The sequence below is a fragment of the Agelaius tricolor genome, unplaced genomic scaffold, assembly GCF_023055355.1.
Source record: "Agelaius tricolor isolate 1412-34295 unplaced genomic scaffold, bAgeTri1.0.p SCAF_12, whole genome shotgun sequence".
NCBI lineage: Eukaryota > Metazoa > Chordata > Aves > Passeriformes > Icteridae > Agelaius > Agelaius tricolor.
In genome coordinates, this window is record NW_027269272.1 from 1,474,991 (window position 1) to 1,491,502 (window position 16,512).

The window sequence follows — 16,512 nt, forward strand, 5'->3', positions numbered from 1 at the left end:
CCTGAACATGGAGCAGAGTGGGGCTGCCCTTCCTGAGCTCTGGGGATGTGATGCTGGTGGTGCCTTAGGATTTTGGCTTTTATATTTTCATACATTTGTAATCCTGCAGTTCTGTAGTGTGTAACTCTAAACTCCACACACAGTGGGAGCTGCTGCTTTCCCATTTTGGGCAGACACAACAATTCCTCTCCAGGCCTGGCAATCAAGGACACCTCACTGCCTCAGGCCCCCAGAGATGGAAACAAAAATGAGTTGGGGGCAGCAAACTTGGGGTACATGGCTTCATTACCTGAAGCTGGAATTGAACATGAACCCCCAATATGCAAATGGACCAAACTTATAAAAGTGTGAAAGCCCATGACCCATGGTCCATTTTTGGGTGTAGCCCCTGGGGGGCTTTGTCCAACCTGAATGTACCTGAGGGCCCTTCAATAAATAGAACTGCTTTTTATTGCCTTAACTTTGTCTGTCTCTGTTTTTAGGTAGCCCAAAAAGGCACCACTGGTTCTGGGTGAGCTTGGGGCTCTGCACAGCAACTCTCTGCTCTCAGGAGTGTTGCCCTGTTCTTCTAATTTCCTCTAAGCCTTCTGACGTTTACATTCTTGTAATGGAGTTTCTCGAGCACTTTTATGTAAATCATGATTGTTTTTACGTTCTTTTCTGGAGGAGGAGAAAATTGATGGACTGTTGGTTTGACCAGTGTCATTGGAGAAGTGGCAATTTCATCCTCTAATCCAAGGTCACTTTTTTGAATTCTACACATATTGAGGTCGAGAATAAACTTCCCTTCTTTTTTACCTTGGGGGTTCCAGCATGTGTGTTGTTTACTTTTGTATCCTATTGTGACACAGGTGCTGTTAGCAGAGGCCATGGACAATGATATCAGCCACTGACCTAGCCTGACTTCTTCCCAAGTGGCCTTGATACCAAAGGTGCCCTGGAAATGTGCTTTCTAAAGCCAGGGCCAGGCTTTGGGCACTGCGTCAGCAGCTGCTGGTAGGAATGTTTCCTGTTGGTTTAAGAGAAGTGTCACTGTCATATTTTCTGAAAAATCCTCTTTGCCCAAGATTTTTCTCCCAGGAAGCTGAGAAGCCTCAGCTTCTCTTGTTTTGCTGCTTTGGAATGTGGTTTGGAGATTGTTTATCCAACGTGTGAATTGTTTTAACTTAATGGCCAATCATGGCCAGCTGTGTCAAGGCTCTGAGGAGCCACGAGTTATTTATCCTCATTCTTGTTAAGCCTTCTGTCTGTATCCTTTCTGTATTCTTTAGTATAGTTTTAGTATAGCATAATATAATATAATATAATATAATATAATATAATATAATATAATATAATATAATAATAAATGAGCCTTCTAAGAACATGGAGTCAGATTCATCAATTCCTCCTTCATCCTGGGGACCTCACAAATACCACACATGTGCAGCACACTGTTAAAATAAAGGGGTTAGGCTGGGTGAAATCCAGGCTGCTTTTCTGTGTCCAGACAGTGCTTTGTTGGGATATTTCCCTGCTTTCTCTCCCCTCCGAGCTCTGTGTTGGGATATTTCCCTGCTCTCTCTCCCCTCTGAGCTGTGTGTTGGGATATTTCCCTGCTCTCTCTCCCCTCTGAGCTCTGTGTTGGGATATTTCCCTGCTCTCTCTCCCCTCTGAGCTCTGTGTTGGGATATTTCCCTGCTCTCTCTCCCCTCTGAGCTGTGTGTTGGGATATTTCCCTGCTCTCTCTCCCCTCTGAACTCTGTGTTGGGATATTTCCCTGCTCTCTCTCCCCTCTGAGCTCTGTGTTGGGATATTTCCCTGCTGTCTCTCCCCTGTGAGCTGTGGAGAGGAAGGGGGTGCAGGGATGAAAGGGGCACTCAGCTCTGACTGCTCTCCTCACTGCTCTCCATCAGCTCTTTTCTTCCTCTAATCACTCCCGTTCATTTTGATAATTTGTTTTCCCCTGGACACGGTCCCCTGTGGGAACCTTTATCAGCTGGGTGAATTGCTGCACACATTTCATTAATGCATAAATGAGCAGGCTGAGAGCATCTTATTGATCAGCATATGCCTCGTTATCTGTGCTAGCCTTGCTGGGATGCTGTGGGGAGCAGGGGGACTTTGGGTATCTACATTATTATTTCACTTCCCTTCTTTTCTTATTGTATGAGTACACATAATTAAATGAATGTGTCGTTATATTTTAGTATTTTCTTACTTTAATCTCTCTTCTTCCTTTTTCCCAGTAGAATTTTATATTTTCTATTTCTATTTAATATAAATTTGTATTATACTTATAAATATATATATTTAATATATATGTGTATCATATATATTTATCAATAATAATATGTATTTATAAATAAGAATATATAATACATACTATATTATATAAATATATTAAATTTATATCAAATAGGAAATATATATTTTACAAATATATATAAATATATATAAAATATATATATAAAATATATATATAAAATATATATTTCTATTTAGTATAAATGTAATACATTTATATACTATATTATATATTATAATTACTATATTATATATTATAATATATATTATGTATGTATAGTTTTATCTATATTTATATTTTATATCCTCAATCTCACCTTCTAGGCCATGTGAAGGCTTCTGATTTTGTTCTGTGCTCTTACTCTTTGCACAAGCAAGCCTGGCTCTAGTAAAATTGGGATTTATGCAGTCAACATGGAGCATGGCACTGGTTTTATTTGCTGAGGGTTTAGAAGTACAGTGCAGTGTGTAGCCAGGTGGGTGTTCATTGCTTCCAGGTAGAGAAGAATTTTGAAAAAAATAATTTAAAAACACCTATCTCTTTTGCCTGTCCCTTCTATTCATTGAAAGACCCAATTACTTGCTGGGAAAGAAATATCAAACCTGAAACTCCATTTATCATTGTCACTGGGAAAAATTCCCTTTTTAAAGTGAAAGCCAGATGTGTAAGAGCACCAGTTGTGCTGAAGTCATTGCTTGGTGAAGTCTTCCTGACCTTTTGCTTTGAATGTTCTTGAAAATTCTCCTCTAACATCTTGAATCTTCACTGGTAAAGCTGCAGGCAGTAAGAGCCTCCATCCTCATTTGCCATTCTCTCTTTTCCTGACACACTCATCTTACTGATGCCTGGGTGGGATCAGCCAGGTGAGGTTTCTGATAAAACTGATAAAACTCTGATAACACTTCCCTGGAGGCACATCTTGATGTGAAACAAAGTGGACCCAGTTCTTACCACTCATGTCTTTGGAGAGGGAACTCCTCACATTGCGGTAGCTGGGGAGGGACTGTGCAGCACTGTTTGCTTTTTGACAGCTCTGTGAAAAACCACACAAATTGCTTTTGGTTCATATTTCCATTTTTTGGAGTTTGTAAGAGCAAGGGGATTTAATGTTATAAATTCCAGTGTGTGATTGCAGTGGCTGATTCTCTCAGCTTGGTGGTCAAGGGCTGCCTCACTCCCAGTTCTGTTGTATTACAGATGTACCCAAAGCCTTGACAACTGCTTGTTAATTACCTTAAAACCCTCTTTTATATCATAGGTAACAATGGTAGCAATGACTTGGAGAATTCATTACCTTCAGTTGCTTTTAACAACTTTTCAACAAAGTAGTAAATTTAATATGTGAGAAATCGATTTGCAATACAAATGGAGAAAGCTCACACCCAAGTCATCTACCTAGCTTCCCAAAATTAAACTCAAAACCCTCAGCTCCAGAATATTGTACTTAGAAAATGAGCTTCCTTTCCAAATTACCGCTTTACACGGATTTTGGAGCAGTCCATTAATGGGAAGCTGGCACTGGTTCCATGCATTTATTGCAAAACACGTGATACACTTCACCCCCCAGTGTGTGCTTTTGCCTTACAACTCTGGTTTGCAGTCCAGAATATTATAAATAAGAAATTCCAACATGTTGGGTGTACAACACAAATGGGACTTCCTATTTGTTTGTTGTCTTTTCAGCATCCATTCTTCTCTGACCACAGAAGAGCCTAAGGACAGCCCACAGTGCCAGAGTGTGGCACAGAGCTGGGCACAGATTTCAGCTCAGGACATCCTTGTTCAGTCTCCTGCCATCAGCTCTCTAGGTGCTGTCCAAAAAGCTTTCCAAGTGCAGTAACTGTATACCTTTCACAAGTATAGATTAATTGTTTTCTTACTTTAAGGTCACTGGGAGTTGAATTTTTCACTGATCCTGCTCATGAGCAGCCCTTTCAGCTTGGGTCATTCATCAATTTACCCCTCCCTAAAATATGTCTGTCTCTGACTGGGTTGTGCAAAGAGTAAGTTGAAAGTTTACCTTGTGAATGAGAACTGAAGTTAATATACATAAATATACACCCTGAAATGCTATGCTTTGAGGTTAAACCAAGGTATAAAGTGAAAGGTTAGTACAGTATATTCATAATTTATGTTTAAAGAGCATGTTTTGTACCTGAGGCTGCAGTTAGGGAGGATAAAATCTTACAGAACAGTCCTTTCCTCAAAAGCCTCCAGCCTCCATGGTCAAGGCAAGTGAGAGGAATGAGAGGGAGCAGAGCTTTAAAGAGCTTTCCTCTGGCTGCTGATTGCAGAAAGAGTGGGGCCAGTGCTCTGTCCTTGGGCTCTGTGTGAGCAGAGCTCCAGCAGGCAGGGGTTAAATGAGGGGTTAACATGAGGGGTTAAAAACCCTGTAACACACTGGGGAGCAGATCATCCCTGTGGGGCCCAAAGTCTGGGATGTTGTGCAGAAAAAGGCTTCTAATAACTGATGACCAATACTGTGGTTCTCACGCTTGGTTTGGTGGGTTATCATGTAAATATTTCCTGCAAATCTATTAGGTCAGATTAATTCCTTTTATGTGTTCCTGCATGCTCAGCAGGATGTGGGTGTGAAACTTCAGTAGCTGCACATTAAGGTGCCTTTTTAAGAGACACAAACTAGCTTTAGAAGTAGAAATTAAACCCAGACAGATGCCTAGTCTAGAGCTTTACCAGTTAGACTACTATCACAAACAATGTTTTCCAATAAATGGTGTAATCCACTGTATCTTTTATTTTAAGTTTTCATTTCCTGAGGAGTTGTGTTTCCACCAAAGTTGCCCTGGACACTTGTGCAGTGGATTTCCAGTAGCTGCAGCTGTGTGATTTCAGTGATAGTGATGAACAATGAGGTTTTGCAGCTGAGGTTTGCTGGTCTGATGATGGGTTTTGGCTTTAAAACTTCTATCTTTCTCTATATATCTAACTATATTTTAAAACTTTAAACTCTACATTTTCCACCCTGTGATATTACACATTTCTAATCAAACTACACACCCGTAATCCCAGTGTGATCAATCAATTTTGGAAGCTTTTTCCAAGGTCTCAGGTTAAATGCAGTACTCTCCTGGGGGTCAGAGTCTGGCAGCACAGAAAGTCTGAAACTCTCAGCATCCAGAACTCAGCACTCTGGGTTGCTGGAGAGAGCCTGGGATATCTTCACTCCCATCACACCAGCTGCAGGCTGTACGTGGATATCTGTTCCTGTGCTGTGTGCACAGTGTAACTTGAGTTGAAGGGCTTAGGGAAAGCTTAGAGCTGGTGCTTCAGTATGCTTGACAAAGCAGCAGGGCACTGATTAAAGTGATGCAGTGAAGCACAGGACAGCTCCCCATAGTGAACAGCTCACCACGCTGATGGTGAGTGCTCATCCAGCACAGTTACCACACCCCAAACCACTGGGCACAAAAATAAATGCTCATTTAGCAGCAGATGCTGTGCTGGTGATAGGAAAACTTGTGATTTTACTCTTGAAACCTTTCTCCTGAGACACTGTAAACCTGCATCATTGCTGTGCTTTTCTCTTCTAGTTCAGCCATGAGCATTTAATGCCTTCATGCAGTTTTGTGCCTCTGGACAAAGCAGGAGCACTGCTGCCCTGGGAATTTATATCTGGATCCTCCCTGCATCAGCTCCTCAGAGACTCCTGTCAGGCACAACCAGTGATGAGTGGGTGCCTTACAGGATGTGTTCCTTTTTATGCTAAAGAAGAGCATGAGAGACAGCTACAGACCTCTGACAGACTGATGGAGGGCTTTGTGGAGTATTCCTAAATTCTCAGCCTCCTGTAGATATGCCTTGGCATAAATAATGATGTCATCAATATTGAAAGATACTGCAGCATTTAATGTGGACACATTTAACTGATTTTTGGAGCCTATGTCAGGTTTTTTCTAATGTTTGAGAATTTAAATCTGCTTTCCAAATCTCTAATTAATCAGGGATTTCAGTGCTGAGTACAATAGTGCAGTTAGTAGTAAGGCTGTGGTCCTGTATGTTATAAAATATGCCTGTTTTAAAGGGGTAACTTCAGTCAAACCTGGTGCAAATGAGCCTTTCAGTAGCCCTTGAATGCTGGACCTGAACTCCTGAAATTTCTGGGACTGGGTGGGCTTTGTATGGCAGGGACAGTGACACTCCATGCAGTTCTGTAGAGTATAACTCTAAACTCCACACACAGTGTGAGCTGCTGCTTTCCCATTTTGGGCAGACACAACAATTCCTCTCCAGGCCTGGCAATCAAGGACATCTCATTGATTCAAGCCCCAAGAAATGTAAAACAAAAGTGAGCTGGAGGGAGCAAACTTGGGGTACATGGCTTCATTACCTGCAGCTGGAATTGGCAGGTTAACCCCCTATATGCAAATGGCCCAAACTTATAAAAGTGTGAAACCCTGTGACCCATGGTCCATTTTGGGTGTAGCCCCTGGGGGGCTTTGTCTGCTCTAAATGTACCTGAAGGCCCTTCAATAAATAGAACTGCTTTTATTCCCTTAATTTTGTCTGACCTCTGTTTTGAGGTAGCCCCCAAAAGACACCAAGACCTGTAGCAGTAGACCCCCTCTAGCTGGCTTTTATTGTAGGGGCTGAGAAGCTGAAGTGGGGGTTATCTCTCCTGGTTCCCAACATAGAAGCATCTTCACAGAATCACAGAATGACCGGGTTGGAAGAGACCTTCAAAACCATCGAGTCCAACCCAGCCCCAACAGCTCAACTCAACCCTGGCACCCAGTGCCACATCCAGGCTGTGTTAAACACACCCAGGGATGGTGACTCCACCACCTCCCTGGGCAGCCATCCCAGAACTTTATCACTCTTTCTGTAAAAAACTTTTTCCCTGCTATCCAACCTGTATTTCCCTTGGCACAGCTTGAGGCTGTGTGCTCTGGTTGTGTCAGTGCTGCTGGAGACAGAGCCCAGCCCCAGCTGAGCACAGGCACCTTTCAGGAGCTGTGAGAGTGATGAGGGCAGCCCTGAGTCTCCTTTTCTCCAGGCTGGGCACCCCCAGCTCCCTCAGTCATTCCCCATGTGGGAGCACTTTTCTGGAGAAAGGTGAAGTAGAAGCTCCATCCTCTCCACCTGCACCCTTGGCTGGTGTCTCAGACAGCTGGACTGACTGACGCTGCACCTGGAAAGGCAGGACAGTGCCCATCAGGAAGCTGAGACTGCCTGCCTGACTTTTGGGATGTGTTATATTAGCTGTACTTCCTAATTCTTTGTTTTACTCTGCTTGAGCAATTTCAGGACGTGGAAGTTGTTTTTAGAGAAAAAACTGTTCCTTTCATGCAGTGTGTTAATTTAGTCAAACCAGTTTGAGAGGAAAATGTACAGGCTTACCTCTGCTCTAAAAGCATGCTGCAGTTGTGTGTAATCCACACTTGCTCTCCAAAATCCTGTGCTTCCTACAATTATAAAATCCTTTGTATAATCCTTGTCTTTACTCGATGAATTTTCTCTTCCATGGAGTTGAACATCAGAAGAAGCTTTTTGTATTTTACATTTTCTAGTCATGATGACACTGGGTAATCTGTCTCTGCCCAGCTTCCAGACTCCTGCTGAGAAGACACGAATTAAGCAGTGGTTTCCAGATTTTTAGTTCTTTTTTTACTAGTTAATTACCCTCACTGTTGAAGCAGTTTGTATTTGTCAGGTGTGACCTCCTTCTAGAGTTTCTTGTTATGCCACCTTTCACAAAATTAGAGATTTCTTCAGTAGCAGATCTTTTTCTCCTCTAAGGTGATCTATCTCATATATTTTTAAAATCACATTTCTCTCCAAAGACTTTACCCCAGCCTTTGAATGGAGTTTTCTTCTCTGAAATCTTTTCACATATTTAAAATATTTCTTTTGGAAAAGTGGGCATGAGGGGTGGCCACAATATTTTGGTAGTTGTTCTAGCACTGCCGTATAGTAGCTTAAAAATATCTCTGCTGTGCCCTTACTGGTTCTCCAGCAGCACTTAGGAGCAATGCATTCAACTGCTGCTCACTCCTAGGGAATGCACTGCTTTAGAATGAGCTCACAGCTCTCTAGTGCATGGATTTCCTTCTCTATTGTTAAATATAAAGAAGGGCTAAAATACATTTTGGGGTAAAATATTTTGGTTTTCTAATTAATCTCTTTAATTGGATCTATCATACCAATCAATTGGACCTATCATACCAATCAAAGTACTTTGAAAAATTACCCATAATTTTATTCACATCTTGTCATTCGTCTTTCACCTGCTGACCTTTTAAAATGGAATAAAATACATTGATTAGTATCAGTTTGTCATTACAGCTCTCACTTTCTAACAGGATTTCTCACTGAAAATTAATTCTTTAATTCTTTTCATTACCTGGAATCCCTTTAACATTGGTATGGTGTAGGGTTAGAGTAGTCAGACTGTTAAGTGACTTTCAAGTACATTACCAAAGCCTGAGATTACAGGTTTTTACCATTTTCAGCTAAGTTGGAAGGAGCACATGATATTACTTCTTGGAATATGAATGAAATAGTCATTAAATATTTCATCTTAAATATGTAATTAAATGGAAATGATTAAACTGTAAGTAACAATCTTATGTTTCTATTAGAACTTATTTTGTTGCTGATTTCTTTGACAGGAAAAAATAGAACTGAATCTAATCAAAAATCTTGCAAAACTTCACTACATTTGTTTCATTTGCTTTAAAGTTCCACAGGACTTACATTAATTAACCAATGTTTCTGTCCTCAGCAGATAAGATCTCTAAGGTTGTTTTTCTAAGGAATAGTTGAGATAATTAGTTTCAATATACTTTCTTACGTGATTAACAATAATAATAGTAGTAGTAGTAATAATAATAATAATAATAATAATAATAATAATAATAATAATAATAATAATAATATCTGCAGTCTGGCATTGTGTGTCCTGGCAGGGAGCACATCCTGCAGGCTTTGTGCCTCATCAAGTGTCCATCATTTAGATTTAGAGTGTCTTTTGAACTCTGTACCTTAAGCAACTGTTCTGGAGCAGCTTTGAAACAAAAGTGGAATGATCAAAGAGAGCCAAATGGGAATGCATTATTCACTGTATCTGTTTAACCACAGTGGACAGATAATATGGCATTCAGATACCCAATAGCATGTTCAAAATTAAAACTACATCTATGAGAAGTGCAATCAATAGGGAGATCAGTCATCTGAATTGTACTTGGAGGCTGATGATGGGAGGCTCTCCCATAGATTAGGACATTTGGAAACCCTGCAGATTGCAAACAGAAGGAGTTAAATTTGCAACGCTTGATTTCCTGTAGAGTTTTTACCACAAGAACAAGTCCTGCTTTCTTGTCATTGTCATGAGAACAAGACAACATCATTTATATCCTCAGTGTAGTCAGTAGCAAAACCACAAACTTTTAAGGCACTTTAACCTTTTTATTATTCAGTATTTTCATTGGTTAGTCTTTCACCTTTCCTTGGTGGGTTATTGAGGCAATAAACAAGGGACTGGCTGAATAATTGGTGACTTAAACTTCAGAACACTGCAAATGTCACTGACATATATTTTACAGGGGTTTTTTGTGTATCTATGGCACATGGAAATGCCAGAACAATGGACTCAGCTCAGGCTGATCAAATCCCTTTTTTCTGCTGCACATCAAGCCCAGAGATTCCTTGCTGAGTGTCCAGAGGAGCTCTGGAGGTGCCTTCCTTGTGGAGGGGCTGGGCAGTGCTGTCCTGGGCTCCTGGCTGGTGCTGTCCCCCAGTGTGCTCTGGGCTGCACCAGGGCCAACACCTGTGGGATTTTCTGGGACCCCTGACGATGGAAGGAATAAATGAATCTGACTCCATGTTCTCAGAAGGCTAATTTATTATTTTATGATCTATATTATATTAAAGAATACTATACTAAAGAATACAGAAAGGATACAGACAGAAGGCTAAAAGATACTGATGAAAAACTCATAACTCTCTCCAGAGCCCTGACACAGCTGGGCTGTAATTGGCCAATAAGTAAAAACAATTCCCATGAAACCAATGAACAATCACTTGTCGGTAAACAATGTTCAAAACACATTCCAAAGCAGCAAAACACAGGAGAAGCAAATCAGATAATTATTGCTTTCATTTTTCTTTGAAACTCCTTGGCTTCCCAGGAGAGAAATCCTGGGCAAGGGATTTTTCAGAAAATATGATGGTGACAAACACCTGCATTTGAACACAAACCAAAGGCCCCAGAGTGGTTTGGACCCATGCCTAGGAAGGTGTCAGTGTTGCATGAGATCAGAAGCACAGCTGGAGGGAGGGGGCAGTGTGCCAGCAGCCTGAGAGACACCTCAGCCTGTGCCATGCATCCCTCCTGGGGCTGGATGAGACAGCACAAATCAACCTTCTCCTCTTCCTGGAGAATCCTGAGGAGAACATCTGCAGCAGAGTATTTATTATGGGGCTACCACACCATGGGAAAGAAATTCCTTCATGGAAACTGTTGTGGAACATTGGAACAGGCTGCCCAGGGAGCTGGTGGAGCCAGCAGCCCTGCAGGTGCTCCGGAAATGGCTGGAGATGGCACTCAGTGCCACGGTGGGGCTGACAGCAGGGTGGAGGGACAAAGGAGGACAGGGTGCCACAGAGGGACACATGGCAGCAGAGGGACACATGGTGGCACAGGGGACGACATGGTGACACAAAGGGGCACATGGTGACACAAAGGGGCACATGGTGGCACAGAGAGGGACATGGTGGCACAGGTCCAGGGACATGGCAGCACAAAGAGGCACATGGTGACACAAAGGGGCACATGGTGGCACAGAGAGGGACATGGCAGTAGAAAAGAGCACATGGCAGCACAGAGAGGACATGCACCACAAAGGGGCGCATGGAGGGACAAAGGAGCTCATGGCAGCCCAAGGGGCACATGGTGGCACAGGGGAGGACATGGCAGGACAAAGGGGCACATGGCAGCACAGAGCAGTTGTCTCAGCCTGCCCTTTGGGCAGGAGGTGTCCCTTGGCAGAGCCCTGCAGCGAGGAGCCTGGCAGGAGCTGCCAGAGCCCTGAACATGGTGTGGTCACCCCATGGGAGGACATTTACAAAGCGTGTTGTGACATGGCAACATGGGAGAGGTCACGTAGTGAGAACTGCCATGTAAGGAGATCCTGTGCCTTGAGAAGTGTATAAAACCAGAAGTGTATAAAACTAATTTCTCTGAATAAACCATTCAGATCCCCTGGGCCCATGCCTCAGCCCTCACAGTTAACCTCATCCTTCCCAAGCTCATGTCAGGTGCTGGTTTAGGTGTGTGAGGTAAGCTGGGATTGGGTGGCAAAGATGAACAGGCTGAGCTATACTGACTACAAAGTATAAAAAATCCATGGTACATGGATTTTTTTCTGGCTGAAAATCCAACTATTGAAGCAAAATAAAGCTTCTAACTTGGGCTTAAAGACAATATAAAATGAGATCTCTAGAATTCGTCAGCTGATAGAAGACTTGATGAGTTTAGTTCACTAAGCTTAGAACAAGCTATAGATCAAAGCAGGCAGGATTTTTTTATTTTTTTTTTAATATTTTAATGGGGACAGCTGCAAGAAGCCAGATTGAAGCCCACAGTTGCAGTAACCAGGACAACACAAAGGTTTTAACAAAATTGCACATGGATAAGGAAGGCAAAAACCTGCCCTGCTTCGTTATCCTTAAATTTTAATAGCTTAGGGACTAGCAGAAGGTGTCTTTATAGATTTTTTTATTGGCATGGAACACTTGACCTTTTCTGATGAGCTACCAAATATCAGAATGGGCTTTTTTTTTTCTTTTTGTTAAAAGCATTGGATCCTCATCATTGATTCCTAAATTTTTTAGAAGCATCATAGGAAGGAATTGTTCATTTAAGATCAGGAATTTCACAGTCCAAAGAGATCAAAAGAAGAGCTCATGATTTTGTGACTTGCATATTCTGATTGTTCAGGTGCCCCTCAGCACTATGAACAGCAAATTGCTCTTAAAGATGTTTACATTTGTTTTGCATTTACAGTGTAGTTTCTGATTGTATTTGGAATGTTTCTTTGTGTTTACATAGGAGCTGCTGTACTGAATGCCACCAGCTAAATGAAAATATTGTATATGAAATCTTACAGCTCATGTATTTCAAGGGGAATGGGAGGTCTGTAACATTATTTATGCATGCTGCTGATGCTGAGACTGTTGGTGAACAATGGCAGAAAAGAAGATATAAGAAACAAACAACTGTGTCACAAGGGCTTGGAATGAGTTTTGTGTTGACAGCAGACCAACACAGGAGAAAACCAACAACGCACAGAAAGCCTTAAAGCCAAGCAATCCCTAATCTCCTAAGTGATCCCATTCCCAGTGACTATTTGCCTGCAGCAAGATACAGATTCTTCTTTTGGGAAAGGGTATTTAACTTTCCTTCTTATTAGGTGTTAGTCTCATTGAAAGAAAGGGGGAAGTTTTCTCTGAGTTTTCTCTTCGCATTTACTTTCTTTTCTGTTTTCTTATCTCTCCAGACTGTCAAATCTGAAATATGGAATAATAAACTGCAAACCAAAGCCCTTGTTGTTTCTTCAAATCTTTCAGCACCTAAAGATTTTACCGTACCAAAGACCACTGACTTAAAATCCCTGCAATGCTGTTTTCTCTAGGTATGCTTTTCATGGAATAACAGGATTACTCCTAAATGGTTGGGAAGTTGCCTCTCAGCAGAGGTAGCATGCTTGTGAGCTGAGCTCCCCAGGTGAGCTGGCTTACTGACCCACCTGCTGGTGCTAATGAAATATTGTCTGGAGCAAGGGAGTGCTTCAGAGAACCCACAAAATGGATGGAGCAGATTCCATTATATTCATGAGCTTTGGAGAGTCATATGTATGTATATATTCCTTCCAATATAGAAATTATTATTGTTGTTGTTGTTGTTGTTGTTGTTAATAATAATAATAATAATAATAATAATAATAATAATAATAATAATAATAATAATAATTTTTAGATCTCTATCTAGAATATATAATATATTCCTTCCAAATAGAATATTTTTATTACAAATAGGATAAATCCAAAGTATATTCAGATAGCTGGACATGCTAAACATCTCCTTTTCAGCCAGATTGGTTCTTTCTTGTTTTTGTTAGGTACAAATGGCAGGATACTAAAAATGTGCACAAATAATCAAAGAATAATGAATTGATGATGTCTCCATCAGTCAGTTCAACTGCTCCAAGCCTCAGTCCATTCTCTATCTCTGGAAACTGCAGGTTGCTCAAGTGAGATAATTATATTGTCCAGCAAGGTAAAGAATCAGGTGTACATTTTGTCCAGAGAATCTCTATTTAACTCCAGGCACAGTTGTCCTCAATTCCCAATCTGGCTCTTTGGAAGCATGGGAAGTGTTTGTGACTGCTCTAACCCATATTTTATAAAATAGTTTGGAGACATCTTTTGGTTTTTTTGCTTGCTTTTCACTAAAGTAGAAAAATTTTTATGTGGCAACGTTTATGCCAAATATGATGATGTAATTTGTGTTAGAAATTCACTGGGTGTCTAAAAACCTGCATGCAGATACATCTGACCTGTGGGATCAGATCAAATCTGAATGTTTCTAAAAAGATACAGAAGTAAAATTTGACATTTGGGGTACAAAGTATTTTACTAGTAGACTTTTCCTGGACTTTATGTGTGACTTTGGGAATTGTAGAATCCTCAGATTCCTTTCGGATACTCAGGTTCTGAAATCTGGGCTGATGTCACTTGCTGTCAGCTGCCATGTGCCGAAGTCAATCAGTGGCAAAGTCACATCTGATTTGAAAGATGATTTCTTTCTTTTAAGAAAGTTCTTAAGACAGAATCTCCATGGTCCTCATTTGACTTGGGCCCAGTTTGGACCCAGATGTGCCCTCTAGTTACAAGACTGCGCTCATTTGTCACTACTGAGAATTTCACTGTACGTTCAGTTAGCACCAATGACACACCAAAGGCTGGGTGAGAATGCAAAGAAGTGGAAAAGTGAGCAATGTTATTGCAAAATTACATCTCTAATGTGCAGTTTACTGTGATGTCAAATATTGCATATCCTGTCCAAACATTGAATCTTTTCTTCATAAAATTCCACTTCATATTTGGTATATCTAATTAAATATAGAATTACAAAGAATCTTAAAATAATATGAGTCTTGAACCATGTTATCCCAAATACCATCCCAAATATGGGTCTGTGCTGCTGTCATGTTCAGAGAGCATAAATCTCTTGGTAACACATCTGTATGCAGTGAAAATTCCTGGAAGACCAATATAAATGAGCACACAGTGCACTTGGTAATCATCTCTGTTTAGTGCAGAGTTGGTGATTTCACAGGCTGGGAAATAGTTTTTGCAATGGAAATTACTCTGCTCCATTCTGTCCTTATATTGTCATTTGCTTTCCTCAATGGGAATATATTCATTGTCAGGCTTGCCATACAGTCTGCAGTAGAGAGCAGGCTGATGATTTCATTTAATGGCAATTAGTGAGACCCAGCTGAAATCCCTGACTGTATTACAGACAGGGTATCTCATTAATCTGACAAGGTTTGCTGCTGTGATAGATCTTTGCAATTTTCCCTCTTAGAGGATTTTTTTTTTAAACCTTGGAGAATTATCTTACAGAATTTTGTGTATAAAGGGTAATACTTCTTAAATTCCTGAAGTTAGGGAATGGAAGGAGTGGTCTCCCCAGCACTATGTCTCCACTGGAATATTGAATGGCTCTGGACTAGCCTGAAGACCAGAATCAGGTGGGCCTGACATAATTTCTGTTTTCTTTCAATATTTCCACTGAGGGATTGGATGACCTTCACAAATGCCACTACCTCTTGCTGGCTCTCTCCTTGCTTGCCCATTGTCTCATCTTTCCAGCCTGAAAAATTCCCAAAGCTTGGCTTTGTGTTTAAAAGGTGCCAAGCACAAAATGCATTCCAGTGTGGGAATTGCAGAACAGACTTTAAGGGATTTTGCATAAATGACCGGGATATGGAATCCACTTAGGATATCAGTCTTACACTGGTCCACCTTTATAAAAATATGTAATCCTCCTGGGCACAAGGAAAGGGGGGGATGTGCTCTTAGTGCAGGTATGATGGGAGCTTTAGGGTGCAGGCTTTCTTAGCTCTGCTTGGGCTGTCCCATGCTCAGAGGAACAGCAGTGCATGGTTAAAAAGGCCTCCCAAATTCACAGAATCACAGAATGACCAGGTTGGAAGAGACCTTCCAGATCCTCGAGTCCAGCCCAGCCCCAACAGCTCAACTAAACCCTGGCACCCAGTGCCACATCCAGGCTGTGTTAAACACACCCAGGGATGGGGACTCCACCACCTCCCTGGGCAGCCATCCCAGAACTTTATCACTCTTTCAGTGAAAAACTTTTCCCCACTATCCAACCTAAATTTCCCTTGGTGTACCTTGAGATTTGCCCCAGGGGAAAAGAGAATCTTAATCCTTCTGGCTCCAGCTGAGGAGCTGCTGTGGTGACCATACATCAAAGCAACTTGCTAAGCCCAGGACCTTCCCAGAGCTTCAATCACTTCAGCCACCAGTAGGATGAAACCTGGATCTCACTGAAACCAGCAGCAGAAGTGTCAGCTGATTTTATCAGGAATGCACTACAGGACTGCCAGGCACTGCTGTTCAGACTGTCAGTGCAGACACCTGGAATCTGAGCTGATTTCTGGCCTGTCACACCTTTACAGAAACCATGTCAGCTAAGAGGATAAGTAGAAGTGACAGATAATCCAAAAAAGCTGCCAACTTTCAGTATTCTGGGTTATCTCATTAAGGTTTTACAGGGGTTTGCTGCCTAAGGTTTGCATCTCATGCCCAAAAAATGCATCAGGGCTGGGTACAGGGCAAGATTCAGCAAAGAAAACCAGAACAAAATATGTCTGTAGTGTATATTTGTAAAGAACTGTGCTGCAGTTCACAAATATTGCAATAGTGGTCCCCGCAGAAAAGAGGGTGAGTGGTTGGGCTAGGTAGGACTGTCTCATTTGGAATTTGTGCTTTGCATGTTTTAACAATATCAGACATCATGGGGAGGAGATAAAATGGGGATTTAGGCAGTACACTTCCTGGGGGAGCAGGTATGAGTAACAGAGGATTGCAGCTTGTGGGAAGGCAGCCAACTGGTAGCTGCCATCAGTTACAGCTAGAAAGGGAAATTAAAACATGGGACTTCACTTCTTTGTCAT